At 42.9% G+C, this 18689-nt stretch overlaps 1 protein-coding gene across 3 annotated transcripts in view; it reads left to right on the top strand.

Annotated features, from left to right (window-relative positions):
* Nucleotides 1-18689, top strand: part of mof (males absent on the first) — a 324099-nt gene that overhangs the window by 112748 nt on the left and 192662 nt on the right. Inside the window, exon 8 of one of the 3 annotated variants that reach the window (XR_011331774.1) lies at nucleotides 15955-16433. The exons of the other annotated variants lie outside the window; for them this stretch is intronic. The gene's annotated coding sequence lies outside the window, so the exon portion shown is untranslated. Of the gene's footprint in view, nucleotides 1-15954; nucleotides 16434-18689 lie in introns of those variants that run through there. 3 annotated transcript variants of the gene reach the window in all.

Below are 18689 nucleotides of genomic sequence, written 5' to 3'. Positions count from 1 at the left end.
TCTCACACACATTACGCCTTTTTCCACATACTTATTTTGTGAATCACTATCACTTGAAACTTCCTCCATTTTGAATAATAAAATATCAACTTTCACAAATTTGAATGTTCTCACTGCAAAGGTTGTAAGGAAACTGACTGAAATAAATATAATATATTTTAAAATATCTTGATGCATAGATGCATATAAACATTGTTATTGTTGTTACATACACTTCAATCACAGTAGGGTCAAGTATTTTACTGCATGGAAAAAAATGACGAAGTCCATGGACTTACGAAGTTATTCCATTCATTAAAAATTATATTGTGTCATTATATACAGGGCTACTACAAAGGCTTTACCCGATTCCATAGCCTTGTATTATGAAAAGTATGAGACATACATTATTGAAAGTGTCGTGTGCCAGACTCCTGGTCGTCCCGCTCTCCGACGAGTTGTCGAGGTGGGGGGGGGGGAAACGGGAGCGACGTGACAAATGGCTGCATCTTGTGGAGTCGTCGAGCGCTGTTCTCTGCGACCTCTACCCTCGAGAGCCCTGATGAGGCGCCGCGGAGTTGTGCTGGATGTTTATTATTGTTATTATTATTATTATTATTATCATTATTATTATTATTTTTTAACTACTGGCGTCTTCCTTCTGGCGGCGGGGGTCTGGGCGCTGGTAGGGTGACCAGGCAGCTACCTCAAAGAGAGGGTGGTCTGGAGTTGGTGGTGGCAGGACGACTGGTGGCCGAGTCCCGAGTTCGATTGGAACTAGTCCCCAATTCAGTCGCCGTTGGCAGCTCCTCTTCTTCCTTGGCGTCGGGGGCAGCAGCGATACAGGACGAGGTGTGGGGGAGGCCCCAGGTGACGTCTCGGGGGAATGGTCCACCAAGGGGGCTAGATACTCTGGGAAGTGGTAAGATGCCGGAGTTGCTGGGGTGCATCCGCCCTTCCAAACAGCTAAACACTGCGGAGCCCGGGGCTTCGTCTTCTTGGCTGCCCGTCGACGGTGCTTTCTCGGTGCCCCTTTTCGGGAACGTCGTGGAGTAATTTTAGGAGGATTCATAGAAATGAATAGAACTGATGACGAAAGTAACTGTTGTTTTATTTCAGAATTGATAAAGAATTGAGTCTCTCTCTTCGACAGATGGGAGAAATGGGATAGAAGTGGAGAAAGATTGCCCGTAGGTTTTGAAGAGGGAAGAGTTATGGTGAGTGATAACAAAGTAGGGTTCGGGAGGGAGAGAGGAGGCTAGAGATGAGGGGAGTGCCTGGGGAAAACCGGCTTGTTCTGAATCTGCGTGGTGTCTAGTGGGGGGGGGGCAGGACAGCAAGAGTGATGGAACCGGGTAGAAGGTTAGCTCTCTAGTTCGAAGGATCAACACAGCGTGCTGTGCGACTTACCGACTTCGAGAACAAGCTCCTGGCATCGGAGGATCAACACAGCGTTCTGTGCGACTTACCGACTTCAGGAGCGGGGAAGGGTGACCTCTATCATCGATGGATCAACAGAGCGAACTCGCGACTTACCGACTCTAGAGGGGGGGGTGTTCAGGAGAGGACTGTGATTTATTAAAACAAGCTGGGACAGGGTTGGAGAGTCGAAGCCAGGAACGTAACTGTGGGGGAGAATGGAGAGAGATGGATGTGAGCCGAGGAAGTGAGAGATATGTATGAATGTGCAGGGTGGATAAAGAAATAATTGAGGATAGGTATGCAGAGTTTCGATGAGTAGAAAGAAGAACACAAGAAACACGAGAGACAGGGATGCACCTTGGCTCCTGTTCCCGGGGGGGGTGGTCGTGTGTTAAACACAAACCAAGCAAAAATTTCTCCTGTGCCGAAGCGAGGACTATGGAGTACTGGGCGGGAGAGAGCATGGCAGCTAACTCCGCGTCTAAGGCAGTTCTCGCTGGATGTCGAGACTCGGTCTCCTCATATAGGGCTTCTGAGGCAAAGCGTGGCGTCACTCCCATGCTGTAGAAACTTTCACCTCCTCGGGGCCCGGAGCTGGGGTGAAGCCACGCTTTACTCGTTTCCACCCGTACCAAGGAGAGAAAGAACTAAAAGTGAGACAACCAGCTCAGAGAGAGAGAAAGAACAATTGGCTGTTGCTTGGCGCGACAGGTTTGAATGGTTTATGCAGGACACACGGGCATAGGAAAGTAACATATAACAATCGCCCCCTCCGTTTTTGCCCGTGTGGCCTACAGGGACTTCGAGAGAGTACAAAGTATACATGGGCAATACAATAACCCTTTACAAAAAAAAAAACATTACCCTGGAATGGTCGTACTCACATCACCCGCACATACACCCATACCCATGCATACACACACCTACAATTTACATTATGTTTCTGTACAAATGGTGGAGTCGGTTTTTGCTACGATAGAGCAGGGCTCACTCTAGCACTGTCTTTTCTGTGCCGCCTTTATCTTCACTTCACTTGATTTCTGAGCTCTTTTACGATAAACGCGAATTCGGGCATGACCATGTTTTCGATCGAGAGCGAGTTCGCAGTCGCGGTCGCAGTCGCAGTCGCGGTCGCGGTCCGGGTCGCGGCGACAAAGAGTAGCCACGGAGTCTCTGCAAAGGGGGCCCTCCTGGGAGGCCCGAAGAGCGTGCGGTACTCGGCTGGACTCCATTGTCTCGATGACTAGGGGCCTGTGTCCACAGGCTCGATGGGCTGGGGTGGCCGGCGGCGTGGCCCCGAGGTTTCGGAGCCGGGCGTAGTTGGCTCTCATGGACCTTCATCGGTTGTGGCCCGGGATGATGTAGCCAGTATACCCCTCCTCCGGCATACTGGAGCACCCGGTGTGGTCCTGTCCACTTTGGTGCAAAACCAGCATGAAAACCGTCGGCAGCATTAGACTGGTGGTGGGCCCTCGCCATAACGAGGTCCTCAGGATTATATGTCGGCTCGGCAGGTGCTTGGCCTTCATAGCGTCGCTGATAGGCAGACTGGTTCTGCAGTGCCTCTACTCGGAGAGTCTCAATGTCCGCAGGCCGGTGCAGCTGGGCGGGTGCGGCGTCCTCCAGAAAGACGCCTTTATGGGGGAACTTCCATTCCCTGGGTCGGTGGAGGGGTTGTCCGTACAGAAGCTGACCAGGCGTGAACCCTGAGGCGTTGTTTCGCCGACAGTGGAGATTGAAAAGAATCTTTGGGATGAAAGTGTCCCAGTCTCGATGATTCTCCCTTATGTGGATCCGAAATCCTTTTTTAATTTCCTGGTTTCTCTGTTCTGTTGGGTTTGCGCGTGGGTGGTATATGGCGGTAGTCAGATGGCGTACTTCCTGGTGCTGGCATGCGGCCTTCCATTGCTGCCCGGCGAACTGCCTCCTGTTGTCGGTGAGAATGCTCTCTGGATATCCATACCGGGAAAACAATTCTTTTTCCAGGAGTCTGACAATGGAGGGAGCGACGGAGGAGACGAGGGGGATATGCCTCGACCCACCTGGAGAACATATCCGTTACGACCAAGAGGAACCGTTTTCCCCTCCCTGTGTGGGGTTAAGGTCCCATCAGGTCAAGCGCCAGTGATTTTAGAGGATCCTGGGGATGATGTGGCTGTAGAGGTGGAGATGGCGCTCGCGGTGCAGGCTTCATACTGGCACACATGAGGCAGGACTGTACATAAGCCCTGACGTCCTCTTTCATCCTTGCCCAATAGTAGCCTTCTGCTATGGCCCTTAGGGTCTCCTCCTTGCCAGGGTGGCCGGCGTCCTGGTTGTCGTGGTATCGCTGCAGTACCTTATGTCGTTTGTCGTGAGGCACGACCAGCTTCAAGCCTTTCCTCCTTGTTCTCCCCCTTTTCTATAGGACTTCATTTTGTACTTTGTACGAGTTCACGAAATTTTCGTCTGCAGGAGAGCGGCGGGGTGCATCAGCCTCGGCCAACTGCGTCCATCGTTGAACCAGTTCTCGGAGATGCGGATCCTCTTTTTGTGCCAGCTGTACTTTTTCGTATAGTGAGGCCTGCGTGACCTCGCTGAGGTAAAGCGGGGAAGGCGACCCTGGATTAGTCGTTTCGGGTGGGAGTAATCTCTCCCAGTCTTCTGCCCTGGAGAATGTACTGGACCCTGGGGAGCGGGAGAGAGCGTCAGGAAGTTCGTTTTCCTTGCCTGGGGTGTGGGATATCTCGAACTTGAACTCCTGCAAGAGTAGAGCCCACCTGGCAAGCTTTGATCGTTGCTCTCTCATCTGCCGCAACCACGTGAGAGCTCTGTTGTCGGTGCGGAGCTTGAAGCTTTTATCTTCGAGTTATGGCCAGTACCGCTTTATTGCCCATACAACAGCAAGGCACTCCTGTTCGTTGGAATGGTACCGCTGTTCCGTGGCGGACATTTTTGCGCTGGCGTAGGATATCACATCCCGCTCCCCGTTGTCACGTTCTTGATAGAGCATGGCTCCCAACCCTCGGCCACCGGCATCGGTCTGCAGGACGAAAGGTCGACTTGGATCCGGCCGTCTGAGGGTAGGAGGAGTGCGGAATGCTTCCTTGATCCGCCGGAAGGCCTCTTCAGCTTGAAGCGTCCAACTCCATTTTCTATTGGTCTGTAGCAGATCAGTGAGTGGAGACACCATCTCCGAGAAACGGGGCATGAATTCCCGGAGTCAATTACACAGTCCCAAGAACTGCCGAAGCTGCTTTCGGCTGGTGGGGGTGAGGCGTCGAGGATTCCTCTGACATGCTCCTGCTGCGGGGAGTTTCCCCTATCACTAATTACATGTCCGAGGTACGATATTTCCCTCTGGCCGAAATGACACTTGGATATGGAGCATGTGAGTCCATGCAGCTTTAGCCATTCCAGCACCTTGCCCAGGTGCTCCAGGTGCTGATTCCATGACGTAGAATACACTACGATGTCGTCAAGGTATGCCCTAGTGAACTCGCCATCTAGCCCAGCGAGAACATGTGACATTAGACGCTGAAATGTGCTAGGGGCGTTCTTGAGGCTGAACGGCATGACTCTGAATTGGTAGCAATCCTCGTCGGGTGTAGAAAAAGCAGTGAACTGCCTGGATGCGGGATCCATGAGGATCTGCCAGTATCCCGATTTCAAATCCAAAGTAGTGAATATGGTGGCTTGACCCAGGTCCTTGAGAGCTTCATGAATGATGGGGATGGGCTGCACAACGTCTGTGGTCACCTGGTTTAATTTACGATAATCCACACAGAATCGAGGAGATTTGTCCTTTTTCTCCATGATCACGATAGGCGAACTGTATCGTGACCGGCTCAGCTCTATGATCCCTTCGGCGAGCATCGTGGCCACCTGTTCTCGGATGATCGCCTTCTTGCCGTCGAAATATCGATAGTGAGGCCCCCAGATGGGTTGATTGCTGGTGACCTCGATTACGTGGGTGGCACTTTTTGTCTGTTTTAGCCTACCTGACTCGCTGAAGACCGAGGCGTGCTTTTGGATCAGTTGTACAAATGGTCCTGACCATTTTTCCGGGAACTGATGATTGATGGAGGAGAAGTCGACCTGCTCAGGAGAAGTGGGCACATCTTTTTCCTTTGTCCAGGCTATCGACGAACGGGTGTCTTTTCCCAGGTGGTCTCGTCGCCGTTGGTAGTCGAGCAGCACCTCGTTCTCATGGAGCCAAGGCGCCCCTGAGATGACGGCTTCTCTGAGGTCGGTAGCGATGAGGAATGTGGTCACCGTTGACGTGTCTCCGAGCACTATCTCCGCCTGGACGGTTCCCTGGACGTCCATTGTTCCTTTCCGCGTGGCCAAGAGAACCCTTTCTCTTTGAGTTCCTCGTCCGGCATCTGTCGGAGCTAAGTCGGTACGGAGAAAGTTCGCTGAAGCAGCCGTATCGATTAAAGCGTGGGTGAATTTCCCAAAGATATCTATCGGGATGCAGGGGATGGTTCCTCGATCGCTGTTCATCATCTGAAGCATTAGGCCTCCTGCTGCGCGCTGGTTTCCGCCAGACGAGGGGATGCTGAAGTCCCGGTGGTTCTCCAGGTCCCCTGCCCTATTGACCTCACATTCTCCTGCTGTAGAACGGGGCAATCTCTATGATAGTGCGTCCCTGGGCAGTGCTGGCACTTCGGAAGTAGAGGAGAAGGTGTCGGTCTAGGTCGGGAGGCGTTTGAAGGCTTCGCCGCTCGGAGGTCCGTCTCGACAGCAGTCGCCCGGAGTATTAGGTCGTTGAAGCTGCTGGGAGGAGGACAGCGGAGAAACGGCCTTAGTGTGGGCTTCAGGAGCTCGATCAGCAATGGGATAATATTCGACGGCTCGGAGTCGAGACACAAGCGTCGGTACATCTGTACCTTTTGTGTGAGAAAGATCTCCACATTATCCGTCTCCCGTTGTGACTGCCCATAGAAAGATGCTTGGAGAGAGCCGCGGACTGCAGGTCCATTGAATTTCAGCAGCAACCTATCCTTGAAGTCCTCCCAGGAGAGAGGCAGTTCCCCATACGTCGTCTGCCAACCTTTCGTTGCTCCCTTCAACTGCTGTTAGATTAATGAGACCCACTGCGAGGAGGGTACTTTCGCCTCGTCTAGACTGCTTCGGCAAATACGAAGGAAGGCAACGGGATCTTCGTGGTCAAGCCCGCTGTACTCCGGGAGGACGATGGGACGGGTCGGGCAGAGATTAGCTAAGTTCAGGGAGAACTGCTCCATTTGCAGACGTTGTTATTGTTTTCTAATGCCAGGCGTTTGACAATAAAGTCATTTGACCTCTTGCACTCCAATATTTTTCAAAGATATTATCATGACTAGCCACTGAAGCACAGATTTTGAGGTGTTCCGAATCCATTTCTTGGTTTGAGTTGCACAATGGGCATTTGCAGACGTAGTCGCTGTAGTTCCTCCTCCACCGCTTGACGCTGTAGACAATTGGGACAGCTGTAGGCCACTCCTGGGATGTCCCTTACGACGTCTTCCCATCCAAGGCAGGCATAGTGGAAAAAGTGTGAACAGGTTCCACAATAGGTGATATGGGTGCCCGTTCCGGGACATCCCTCGAAACAGCACTGGTCCCGGGTTCGAGTCTTCATGATGCTCCGAGTACGTTTTCTAATTCTATATATGTATATATAGATATGTCCCTCTTCCTTTTTTTTTTTTAAATGGTTGGGCGCCACCGAGAAAATGACTCCTCTCAGAAGAGTGTGAAGAGCAGTGGGATGAGTGTGGATTCGTCTCAGTGCCAACTGAGAAAATGGCCCCACGTTGGGCGCCAATTGTCGTGTGCCGGACTCCTGGTCGTCCCGCTCTCCGACGAGTTGTCGAGGTGGGAAGGGGAAACGGGAGAGACGTGACAAATGGCTGCAACTTGTGGAGTCGTCGAGCTCTGTTCTCCGCGACCTCTACCCTCGAGAGCCCTGATGAGGCGCCGCGGAGTTGTGCTGGATGTTTATTATTATTATTATTATTATTATTATTATTATTATTATTTTTTTTTTAACTACTGGCGTCTTCCTTCTGGCGGCGGGGTCTGGGCACTGGTAGGGTGGCCAGGCAGCTACCTCAAAGAGAGGGTGGTCTGGAGTCTGTGGTGGCGGGACGACTGGTGGCCGAGTCCCGAGTTCGATTGGAACTAGTCCCCAATTCAGTCGCTGTTGGCAGCTCCTCTTCTTCCTTGGCGTCAGGGGCAGCGGCGATACAGGACGAGGTGTGGGGGAGGCCCCAGGTGACGTCTCGGGGGAATGGTCCACCAAGGGGGCTAGATACTCTGGGAAGTGGTAAGATGCCGGAGTTGCTGGGGTGTGTCTGCCCTTCCAAACAGCTAAACACTGCGGAGCCCGGGGCTTCGTCTTCTTGGCTGCCCGTCGACGGTGCTTTCTCGGTGCCCCTTTTCGGGAACGTCGTGGAGTAGTTTTAGGAGGAGGATTCATAGAAATGAATAGAACTGATGACGAAAGTAACTGTTGTTTTATTTCAGAATTGATAAAGAATTGAGTCTCTCTCTTCGACAGATGGGAGAAATGGGATAGAAGTGGAGAAAGATTGCCCATAGGTTTTGAAGAGGGAAGAGTTATGGTGAGTGATAACAAAGTAGGGTTCGGGAGGGAGAGAGGAGGCTAGAGATGATGCTCTATCAATTGTTGGAATTGAATGCAAAACTCATGGCGACGATTGTTGTCATCTTCTGAGAGGGCTTGATGCAGTTGTAAACGATAAGGTTTCATTCTCAGCACTTTCCATACTGTCTGCTGTGGTAAACCAAGCTCCCTGCTTGCCTGAACCATCGATTTCCTTGGACTTCGTACAAAAGCTTCTCTTATGCGCTCAACATTTTCGTTGGAGACAGATGGGCGTCCAGTGGGTTTTATTGGAGCGAGACTTCCTGTGGTTGAAAATCTTGTATACCAAGTGCGTATTGTCTTTTTATTTGGTGGATTCTTATGATATCGTGTACGGTAATGTCTTTGCACTATGGTCACTGACTTTGTTGTGTGAAATTCAAGTACACAATACGCACACTCTTCTCCTGTCTCCGCCATTTCTTTTACTAGGCACCTAGCGGTCAAACAGGTGTACTGAGATACTCCCGCGAAATTCTAAACGAAACTTGGAAATTTTTCTTTTATTTGGTAGACGTTTCAATAATGTAACCCTAATACTTTTCATAATACAAGGCTATGGAATCGGGTAAAGCCTTTGTAGTAGCTCTGTATAGTAAGATTTGGACTTTGGCGGTTATGCAGTGCAGGGAGGTAGCCCTAGATATGTACATTAATTTTAACAAAAAAATGTGAAAATCGACAAAAAGTGGATTTGGGATGTTCTGGAATTCAGGTCTTCAATTGTTTGATTAGTTAGGTATGCTATATTTCACCATAAGAGTGCACAGCTAGTAACTGTTAACTGTTAGTCTATCAATCCCTTTCCATTATTTTCGTATAATATTTATTTATTCATTCTAATGACTGATACTGTCCAAATTTCACGAGAGGATCCCTGCGAGGGTAGTATGGTCCTTGCGGGGTAAGAGGAGAGAGTAAGCCAGTTACTCAGTGTTAGTGAAGGAGCAGGTGGATGGGAGTGGTGTCATTGGCCGGCTGGGACAAACAAGGCTCAGTCAATGGCCGGCCTGTCCAGTGTCGGAGATAGATAATAAAAGTGGGGGAAAAAAACTCGCATTCTTTGCTCGGATCTTCTCGTGAAATGCTGACTGTACATAGATAACTTATCTTTGACCTAATTTTCGTATAATATTAATGTCATTATTGTCACTATTTTTTTTTATCATAATTCTACGTAAATATATCACTTACTGTTTATGAATGCTACATGTTTATTGTTGCTTTGAGAATGAGAACAACACGACACTCCTTTTCACAGATAAATTGGTAGATAAATTGGTAATCACTCTTTATTGTAACAAAAGTATTCTTTTATTTGCTTTGGGCTTGTTCGAATATCATATCATATATTTTTTTTCGGAAAGATTACATGATAAAATTTTTAAATAGCGATTTTTGAAGTGTTTCTTTTTCCTCACTCATAACGAAATTCACGAATGTTTTGCAGGTTGTGAGGGCAAAAAATGCCAACACCTAAATTTTGCTGCCCTGGGGCGGTCTGCCATTGGTAAATATGGGCCTGTCTGTAGCTACTAAAAAAATTTACCACATTTATCAGAATAATTCACAATGTCCACAAAATCCTCAAAATTTTTAGGGGCAAGTACATTTTTCACTAACTGTTCAGACTTTGTCCTGCCACAGGCTAGTTTTTGTGCACCGATAGTTCAGTATTTTCAGCAGATGGTGCACTATCAGTTTTTGGACAGTTATTTTCTTTGACTTCGTGTTCCCAGTAGATTTAGCACTATTACTTATTGTTAAATTGTTATCCTCATCAGCTTCACAATTTGAAGTTTCTGATTTCATCAATAATATTTATTCTGAAAAGACATCTCAATATTCTTGCTGTTGGATTTTGATTATAACCACCCTTCTGACGATAAATGGAAAACAAGTTTTCTAATGCATCTTGATTTAATCTATTTGTAAACAAATATATACACTCATTTTCCTGCTCTTCAGAGAAGTGTAAAATTGCATTAATTGTTTGTATTAACCCAGTAAAGCATGGAGGAGTGCTAGTTTTTCCATTCTTTAAATCTATTTTCTGCAACATTGTGAGTATGTTGCTAGCCTTTTCTAAAGTTTCTTTCACTATAGGATTTTTTTTTTTTTTGAAAGAGCACACCTGTAGGGATTGGCTGAAAATTGTATTCTACTGTATCAAACAAATTGTTCATTAATTCTATGAAACCGGCTGTGTTTTCTGCTGTATCACTTTGCAGTTCGCTTCAATACATGTTTTTATTACTGAAGCAACTGAATGACTAAAAATTTGAGTTGCCAATTTTACATTCATTTTCTGGAAAGTATCTGGTTGCAAATGGCTGTCTGTCAATTTCAGTAACATTCGACTCTCTTGATTTTTTTTTTATCAATCTGATATGTTTTTCTTATGTCCTGAAATGTTATGATTTTGCCATTTAGATTGAAGTTCCCGCTTAGCAAATTATTACAGAAACTTTTAAATAAATGGGGAACATCATAAATTGCATAATTATTTTTCCATTTACCATAAAAATGGTTTCTCTGATGTAACATTTAAGTCTTTTAGAGTACTTCTATTGCTAGACCCTTGGCCACAGACAATCATTTTTGGTTCCAGATTTGCTTGTTCCAGTAATGCTATTAGTTCTTGTATAAGCATACACAAATTTTCATGTTTCACCCCTGAATGTGATAAGAAATACGAAACAGGAAACTTCCAATTGCAGTAAATTCCTCGAATCATAAATACTAGGACATAATTTGCAGCTATAGGTTTTCTTCCCAATTGGCCCTGATCTTCTAAACCTTCTACTAGATCCAAGTGTTTGGAATATTCCAAACGCCTCATTATTGACATTTCATCAAATGATATAATGCATGCCCTTTCTTGGTAGGTTTGTGTGGTGAACTTCCTTTGTAGATTTTCTAAAAGATTGTGATCAAAACATGGCTAGAATTTCGATGAACCTATCCACTTTCTAATTGTAGAAACTCCAGGCAACATAATGCCTATTTTCCTTAGAAACTTGTAGGTTGCTGGAGACTTGTAGAAGAGCATCAAAGAAAAGTTTCTTTCAAGTGTTTTCCATTGGCAACTTTTGGTTTTGAATTGCATTCTAGCTAATGTTTTGGAGTATGTTGAACTGAAGCTGAAACTGTTGAAAATGTGTGTCAAGTGGTTTATGTTTTGGTAATCTCTCAATGTACGCCTGAGTTTTTATACATATGATGATTTTGATCGTAGAAGTCGTGACTTTTTTGCTATGCAGACTTTTAATTTTTTCTTTCTAGGTGTATCACTATTTGGTGACATGACTAACTTTCTCTTTACTTGTTTATCAGGCATTTCTATGATCTCATTTATATTGTTAGGGGAGGATGTGGACTTATCGTAATCATGTGATGTTACTGGTAGTTCCCTTTCTTTTACCATGGGATGAGTTGAAGTTGTAACATTGCTTTTTTGGGATGTTTTAATCTTCAATGGAGGAGATGATGGCTGACTTGGATGTTCATCAGTTTCGGTAGTTGCTCTGGATGCTGTGGATGTTGATGCAGAAGGAATAGAGTCTACAGATCTATGATGTAGAGGCACTGCTGTGTGAATCAGACGATGTTTAGATTCATTCATAAAGGAACTCTCATCAAAATGTACATCACACAAGAATTTTTCAAAATTCAAAATCCATTTTTGTAGTCTCTCCTTCTCCTTAGTCGGAAATCTGAATAACTTTACATCACGACAATATTTATTTTTTCTTATGGTGTTCACATAATCACAGATGGACATTCTGAATGAATTTTGTATTAGTTTGTTACACAGAAACTACCGAACAGCTCCCTTGGAGACAATACTAATACCTGAAGTTCTTATTGAGCATTCCGAATGGTTTGTTACACAGAGACTTCTGAAGAACTCTCTTTGAGACAGTACTATACTTGAAGTTCATAATCACAGAAGGGCATTCTGAACATATGGTTTATTACACAGACACTTTCGAACAACTCATTTTGAGACAATACTAACACTTGAAGTTGCTATTGACCATTCTGAATGAATAGTTTGTTTCACAGAGACTTCCGAACAGCTCTATTTGAGACAATAGACCTACTAACACTTGAAGTTCATAATCCCAGAAGAGCATTCTGAATTAATAATTTATTACACAGACACTTTCGAACAACTCACTTTGAGACACTATTAACATTTGAAATTCTTTATATAATTTAACTATTCATATAAAGGAAATTTGAGGATGGTAAGAAATGAATTCAAAATGGGAGAGGGGATCAGAAGAGATTGAGGTTGCCTACTCGTTGGAGTCGTTACAAACAGTTATTCTATTTGACTGACTACTGATGGTTTGTAGAGAGCGGAATATATAGATTAAAGATCGAAATCAATACGAGAGTTTTTACGAGAACGGATATGAAAGTATCTAGAAAAATAATGAAATTTAATACAAGAAGTAGGAAAAGACTATTTACTACAAACAGTTAACACTGCGTATCAGCAGAGAACCCGCACAAGGTAATGTAAATCTGCTGAAGTGTGTAAAAGATGCATTTAAAGCGAATTTTGCAGCCTTGTAATATCTCGCTGTAAAAAGAACCCCCTGAAGGAGGCTTCGTAATTTTTGTTGAATGTTATATTGATAAATGACTGAAGATCATATGAGGATTCTATGGCTAAATAAGTGACAAAGTAGGAGAATAAAACAATTAGATTCCGTACTTCACATGATGAGAGATTATCTATTGGACGTAAACAACAGATTATATCAGCCATGTACCAAAATATCATGTATGGTTGAAAATTTGGATAAAACAGGCATTCGTAATAATTTGTGTGTGCTGCAATCTAGTGAGTGGAAGGGAAGTCATGTTATAACCACAGTGAGAAAAGAATTCGCAGAAGAAAGTATTACTCTATGGAGTTTCCAGGACTCTGCCATCTAGCGTTGGTTATCATTTCTCAACAGTAGTGACGCATAGCGTCTGTTATTTTCCACATGTTGCCAATATTAGTACAGGCTTGAGCCATTTGAGACTTCTATGTTCTAGGGTAATACTAATACTGCCACTAGGATAGGTTTACCTCACTTTGTATTATACAACTTTATCTTGCTGCATTGGTTGGAATTAAAACTTTTAAGAAAACATTCAACTCCAATTAGACCGAGAATCAACAGAAAACAACAAACACGACTCACTAGGTATATCCATATATCCTCTTGAACCAGGTTAACCAATTCTTTATCTTTACACTGAGGAGGGGCTCGCAACAGGAACAGTTTGGCTGTAGCACATGCACGGACCTCTCATGCAGTGCCAGTGTGATCCTTATCTGAATTTATTTTCGCGTGTACATTCCAAATCAAATCAATAAGTTCCCTTCGTGCTCCAGTTACATATCTTGCATATACGAAGGTTAGGTTTGGTTAATTTAGGTTTTTATTAACCAAGTTCCTGCATTCTGCGCAAGCGCATACAGCCAAGATGATCCTATCGTGAGCAGTATGTTTACATTGTTGCTATTGCCAACAATTTAAAATAAATATGGAAGATAGCAGTGCCATCTATCACAAAATTTTTTATTATATTTTCGCGGCCATTTAGAATATATATATATATTTATATTTATATTTATATATATATTTGCCGAAAAGTAAATAAGTGGAAGAAAGCATCTTATGGGAAAAATAAAAATGTAAGATGTAAAAGTGAAATAAAAAACGTACAACTTATGGGAAAAACATTTAGACCTGGTAACCCACTGTGCATAAATACATCTTTATTGAAGAGTCACTGTGCCTAAAAGTAATTTTAATGGAATACTTATGAGATGGATCTCGACATATTGCATGCAGAATACATATTGTCCTTCCAGCTTTTCAAATCTGTTTTCATATTTTATCCATCACCAATGGTTAAAACAATACAAGTAATTTTTGACGTAAATACGTCAATGCAGAAGGGTCATTTGACAAAAACAGCATTATATTAGATTCAACTATAAGATTCAGTACCAAGTTACCTTCAACTGTGATTACTCAGGAATTGATAATGTAATAATACAACCTATATGTAAAATAATCAGAAAATAAAGACCTTTAATATTTTGAATTGTATTTTATTGTAATTACAATAGTTTTCCATTTATTTTTACATTAATAAACAAATATGTGTAACTTTTTATGGTAAATTTTATGTGTAACATTTCAAATTTCTTCTGATCTTCCATGTTGTCCATCTTGCTCCATTCTCTATATAATTTTATTATTTGATAGAATGTATTTGGACTATTGCAGTTAAAAATCTTATATTTAAACATCAGAAACCATAGTTCAGACTTTTTTTTTTAGACATACAATAGCGTGCAAATTAATCTGAACAACGTAATTACTTATGCAAAAACACTCAAACAGGATAAAAAAAAAAGGATCTAAGACATACCTCAGTAATCTATATGGCCTCCCTTGTTCCTAATAACAGCTCTGAGACGATTTGGCATGGATTCCACTAATTTCCCACAAATATTCATTTCTTCATCGCGAAACCATACACCAATGAGGACAGAAATCATCTTCTCCTTTGTAGAACAATCCATTTTTTGCATTATTCTTTTGCAAATTGACCACAAGTTCTCAATGGGGTTGATGTCGGATGAGTTGCCTGGCCAGGGGAGTACCTGAATATTCTTCTTGTTGAAGAATTCTGTAGTTTTTCGAGACGTATGGCATGGTGCCAGGTCTTGTTGGAACACACCTCTGCCATCCGGAAATGATTTTTGCAGCTGGGGTACGATTCTGGTTTCCAATAAGTGAATATATTTGTCAGAATTCATCATTCCCTTGATAAGTATTAATGCTCCAGGCCCTTCATGTGTAAAACAACCCCAAAACATTACTTTAGGTGGGTATTTGGGTGCTTGTTGGAGATGAGCTGCTGTTCCTTTTTCGGATCCTTTCCATACGTAAGAAACACGGTGGCCGAGGACCTCGAAATGAGACTCATCGGAAAAAAGTACATTCTTCCAATCATTCACTGTCCAGTGTTGATGTAATTTTGCCCACATTAAGCGTTTTTTGCACATGACAGGGGTTAGCAGTTGGTTCTTAATAGGCTTACGAGCCCTTCGTTCAGCTTCCAAAAGCCTATGCCGCACTGTTGTGACGTGAATATTCGCCCCATTGGTAGCCATTAACTCGCGGGTTAAGTCGACAGCAGTTAGTCTAGGATTTAATTTACTTTTCCTGACAATTAAACGATCATCTGTAGGTGAAGTCTTCCTTTTCCGGCCACAGTTTCCTTTTTTCTGGGGTGTGATGGATCCAGTCTCCCTGTATCGTTTTATGATCGAATTAACAGTAGCCAAACCGATGTGACATTCTGCAGCAATTTGCCTCTGTGTCATAGAAGAATGCTCTGCTAATGTTATAATTTTAGACCGTTTTCGTGGAGTTGTATCCATTTGTGAAGACGACAGGATGTACACAGGATTGCAGTATTAAGTCTTCAACACAACTGAAATGCTTATAAGTACAAAACGACAGGCAAAATGTCACATATTATAAAAAAAATAATGACAGACCTTCAACAATGGAATTACACGTACTACAGATATAAATTAAAGCGGTATGAGCAGCTGTGAGGCCAACAATGACAGAAAATGTAAAAATATGTCGTGTTCGGATTAATTTGCACGCTACTGTAGATACATCTGTAGTAATTTCACTAGATGTACAGTGTTGGTCTTGGGGAAATAGTACGAAAGAAAAAGACTACTGTTAAAAAGTATTGACAGTTACATAAATGTTATTTATGGTTCAGAGATGTAGACAATGTACCATTGCACATACACCTTATTTCTTGAAAATGATATCACGCAAGTGGCTACCATTGGCATCGATTGTTTGTTGTAGGCAGTTGCAGAAGCTCCTCCTGACATGCTGAATCATTTCATGTGGAATAGCCCGAATTTCTCCCTTGATTGCCATTTTCAGTTCTTCAGTAGTGTGTAAGTCCCCAGAAGAAGATCTTATCTTTGAGATAGCCCCAAAGAAAAATCTGCAGTTGTCAGATCTGGAGACTGTGCTGGCCATGGGATATCTCCAAATCGTGAGATCAGTTGGTTTGGGAAGAATTGGCGCAGTATAGCCATCATGGCTTGGGCTATGTGGGCTATAGCTTCAAGTTTTTGAAAAAATATCGTATTCAGGTAATTAGTTCTTCTTACATGTGGAATGAAGAACTGTTCAATTGCACTACAGTACTGCTCAGTGTTGACAGTCATTGCGCCTCCACGATCGTCCTCAAAGAAATATGGTCACACAGTACTGATTGAGACTCCAATAGCACACCAGACGGTGACTTTTTGACTATGCAGTGGTTTTTCAAACAAAATTTGTGGCTCTTCAAAAAAATAATGATTTGTTCGCAGAGTCTCTCAAATTACAAGCAGAATTAATAAATGCACTATACAAAAAGTAAATATGAATAGTTACCTTATTACTGTCCTGAGAAATGCTGTACCAATGCCATCCTTATCATCCTAGTCCTTGTATCTCTATTTCCAACGATGGTATTATGTATTGGCTGGTTCTGGGATGTTGCTTCTGTCCATTGTGTTTCAATATGGTCGTTTTGTACTTCACAAATATTGTGAAGAATGCAGCAGGCTCTAATTACTGTAGGCACGTTGTCCAAATGAAGCTCCATGTGTTTGCCTATTATTCGGAATCACTTTTTAAGCCTTCCAAACACATTCTCTACTACACGTCTTGCTCTAGACAATTGGAAATTAAATTTTTTTTGTCCTTCATCCCCAGTTCCATGAGGTAAAGGTTTCGTGATGTAAGGTTGGAGAGGAAAGGCAGAGTCTCATAATATATGGACTGGGATCTTCATTCCTTCAATATTAATTGTCATTTCCTCATACAAATCGTTCTCATTATGAATTCCATAAAAGTTAGAATTTTTGTATATGTGAGTATCATTGTTGCTGCCAGGTGAGCCCACATTGATATATGTGAACTGGTACTTGTGATTTACTACTGGCAGCAGTACTACAGAGTACCAGTTCTCATTATTATAATAGTCCAGTGGAAAGCCCCAGTCGTGTTGAAATCCTTCGACAACTTCCGTCACTTGTTATCTTGTTGGTGGGAAGAAATTTATGTAGTGTCCCATCAGATTTTCGATTACATATTCCGAAAACTCCTGCACTATTTCCTTGACTGTGGTTCTTCCCACTCCAAACAGATTGCCTATTGTTCTGTACTTGCTTGTTGAGCACAGACTATAGAGTGCAATAGTAACTCTCTTTTCAAGCAAGATAGTACGTCGCAGGTGTATGGCCTGCCTTGCCATTTCGCGAACATTTTCAACAATGAAATGAAATATGTTCCTACTCATTCTAAAGTTTTCTTTGAACTTCGTATCGTCGTAAGTTGGGACTTTCATTTTCCCACCAAAGAACAGTATCATTGCTTCGACACCAAACTCTTCTATTTCTGCTTCTGCTAGTATGTAATAGTAAACCAAAGTTTCTAGATTTTCGTCTCATCAACTTCGCCGCTGAAAGTTGTTTATGTGCAGTAAATCTTATATTAGCTGATTCCGTTTGGAGATTATTAGTTTGTGTCTGCATTGCAACGATGTTGAGGTTAGGATTCATTTTAATAATGTTATTTATTACAAACTAACATAAATAGTAGCAATATAATTATATATATATATATATATATATATATAATCACAAACACTTTTAACAAATAAATTGCTATAACACACTGCAGGAAACAACACAAAAATGTAAAAAAATGAACAAAAGTTGAAAGAAAGGATAAACTTCAGCTACTGCCAAAGAGGGAAACAAAACATCGACAGTACGAACATAGAGGAAATTCCTTCCTGTGTGGTTGACCAGACAGGACCAAGCGTGACGTGTAGTGTGTCACCACATTTTCGGTAATCGCGATCGGGCCTGATCATGATAAGTGCTAATCACGATTAGTACTGTAGTCTGTCACCAGTATAAGTTTACGACTGAAATCCCATAATTTATTCAGCATAACAATGAGCTGGCCTTTTCCCTGAAGAGAGGTATTTAAATTGTTGAAGATTAATAAATTCTAACGTATCTTACCTCATGTAATAATGCATCTTTCTAACGTATCCTACCTCATGTAATAATGCAACTTTCAACTCGTGAACCTTTTTACTACGATCTTCACCAATAAAACCATCGTATCTGTATGTGTGGACTAGCAATGACGCATTATATTATGTTTTCCTCTTCTTTCAAACTTTTGTGACATAAGTACTGACTCCAGTTGCTGTGAAAAAATAAGCATTTTCCCATGCAATATTGAAGGAATTTGCCTGATGATCACTTTTCCGTCTTTTAGATTCCTCCATTATGTAGCCATAGACAGGCAAAGTGAAATAGCTGCTGATAATACACACTACACCAGGTAGCTGCGTGGACTACCCTCTACCTATAGCAGGCCTATGTCATTCTGACATACCTTTCCGGCGAGCTGTTAGACGGCTCTCCTGCAGAAATAACCGTTACGAATCACTTTGTGGTAAAAAGAAAAAAGCTTTCAAATTAATTTATTCCAGCAATTCTCGTCCGTGCCCATATTGAAAAATA

This window comes from Periplaneta americana, chromosome 4, assembly GCF_040183065.1.
Source record: "Periplaneta americana isolate PAMFEO1 chromosome 4, P.americana_PAMFEO1_priV1, whole genome shotgun sequence".
In the NCBI taxonomy this organism is placed as follows: domain Eukaryota; kingdom Metazoa; phylum Arthropoda; class Insecta; order Blattodea; family Blattidae; genus Periplaneta; species Periplaneta americana.
The sequence above is the reverse complement of the archived record's forward strand: the minus strand, read 5'-3'. Positions and strand labels throughout refer to the sequence as shown.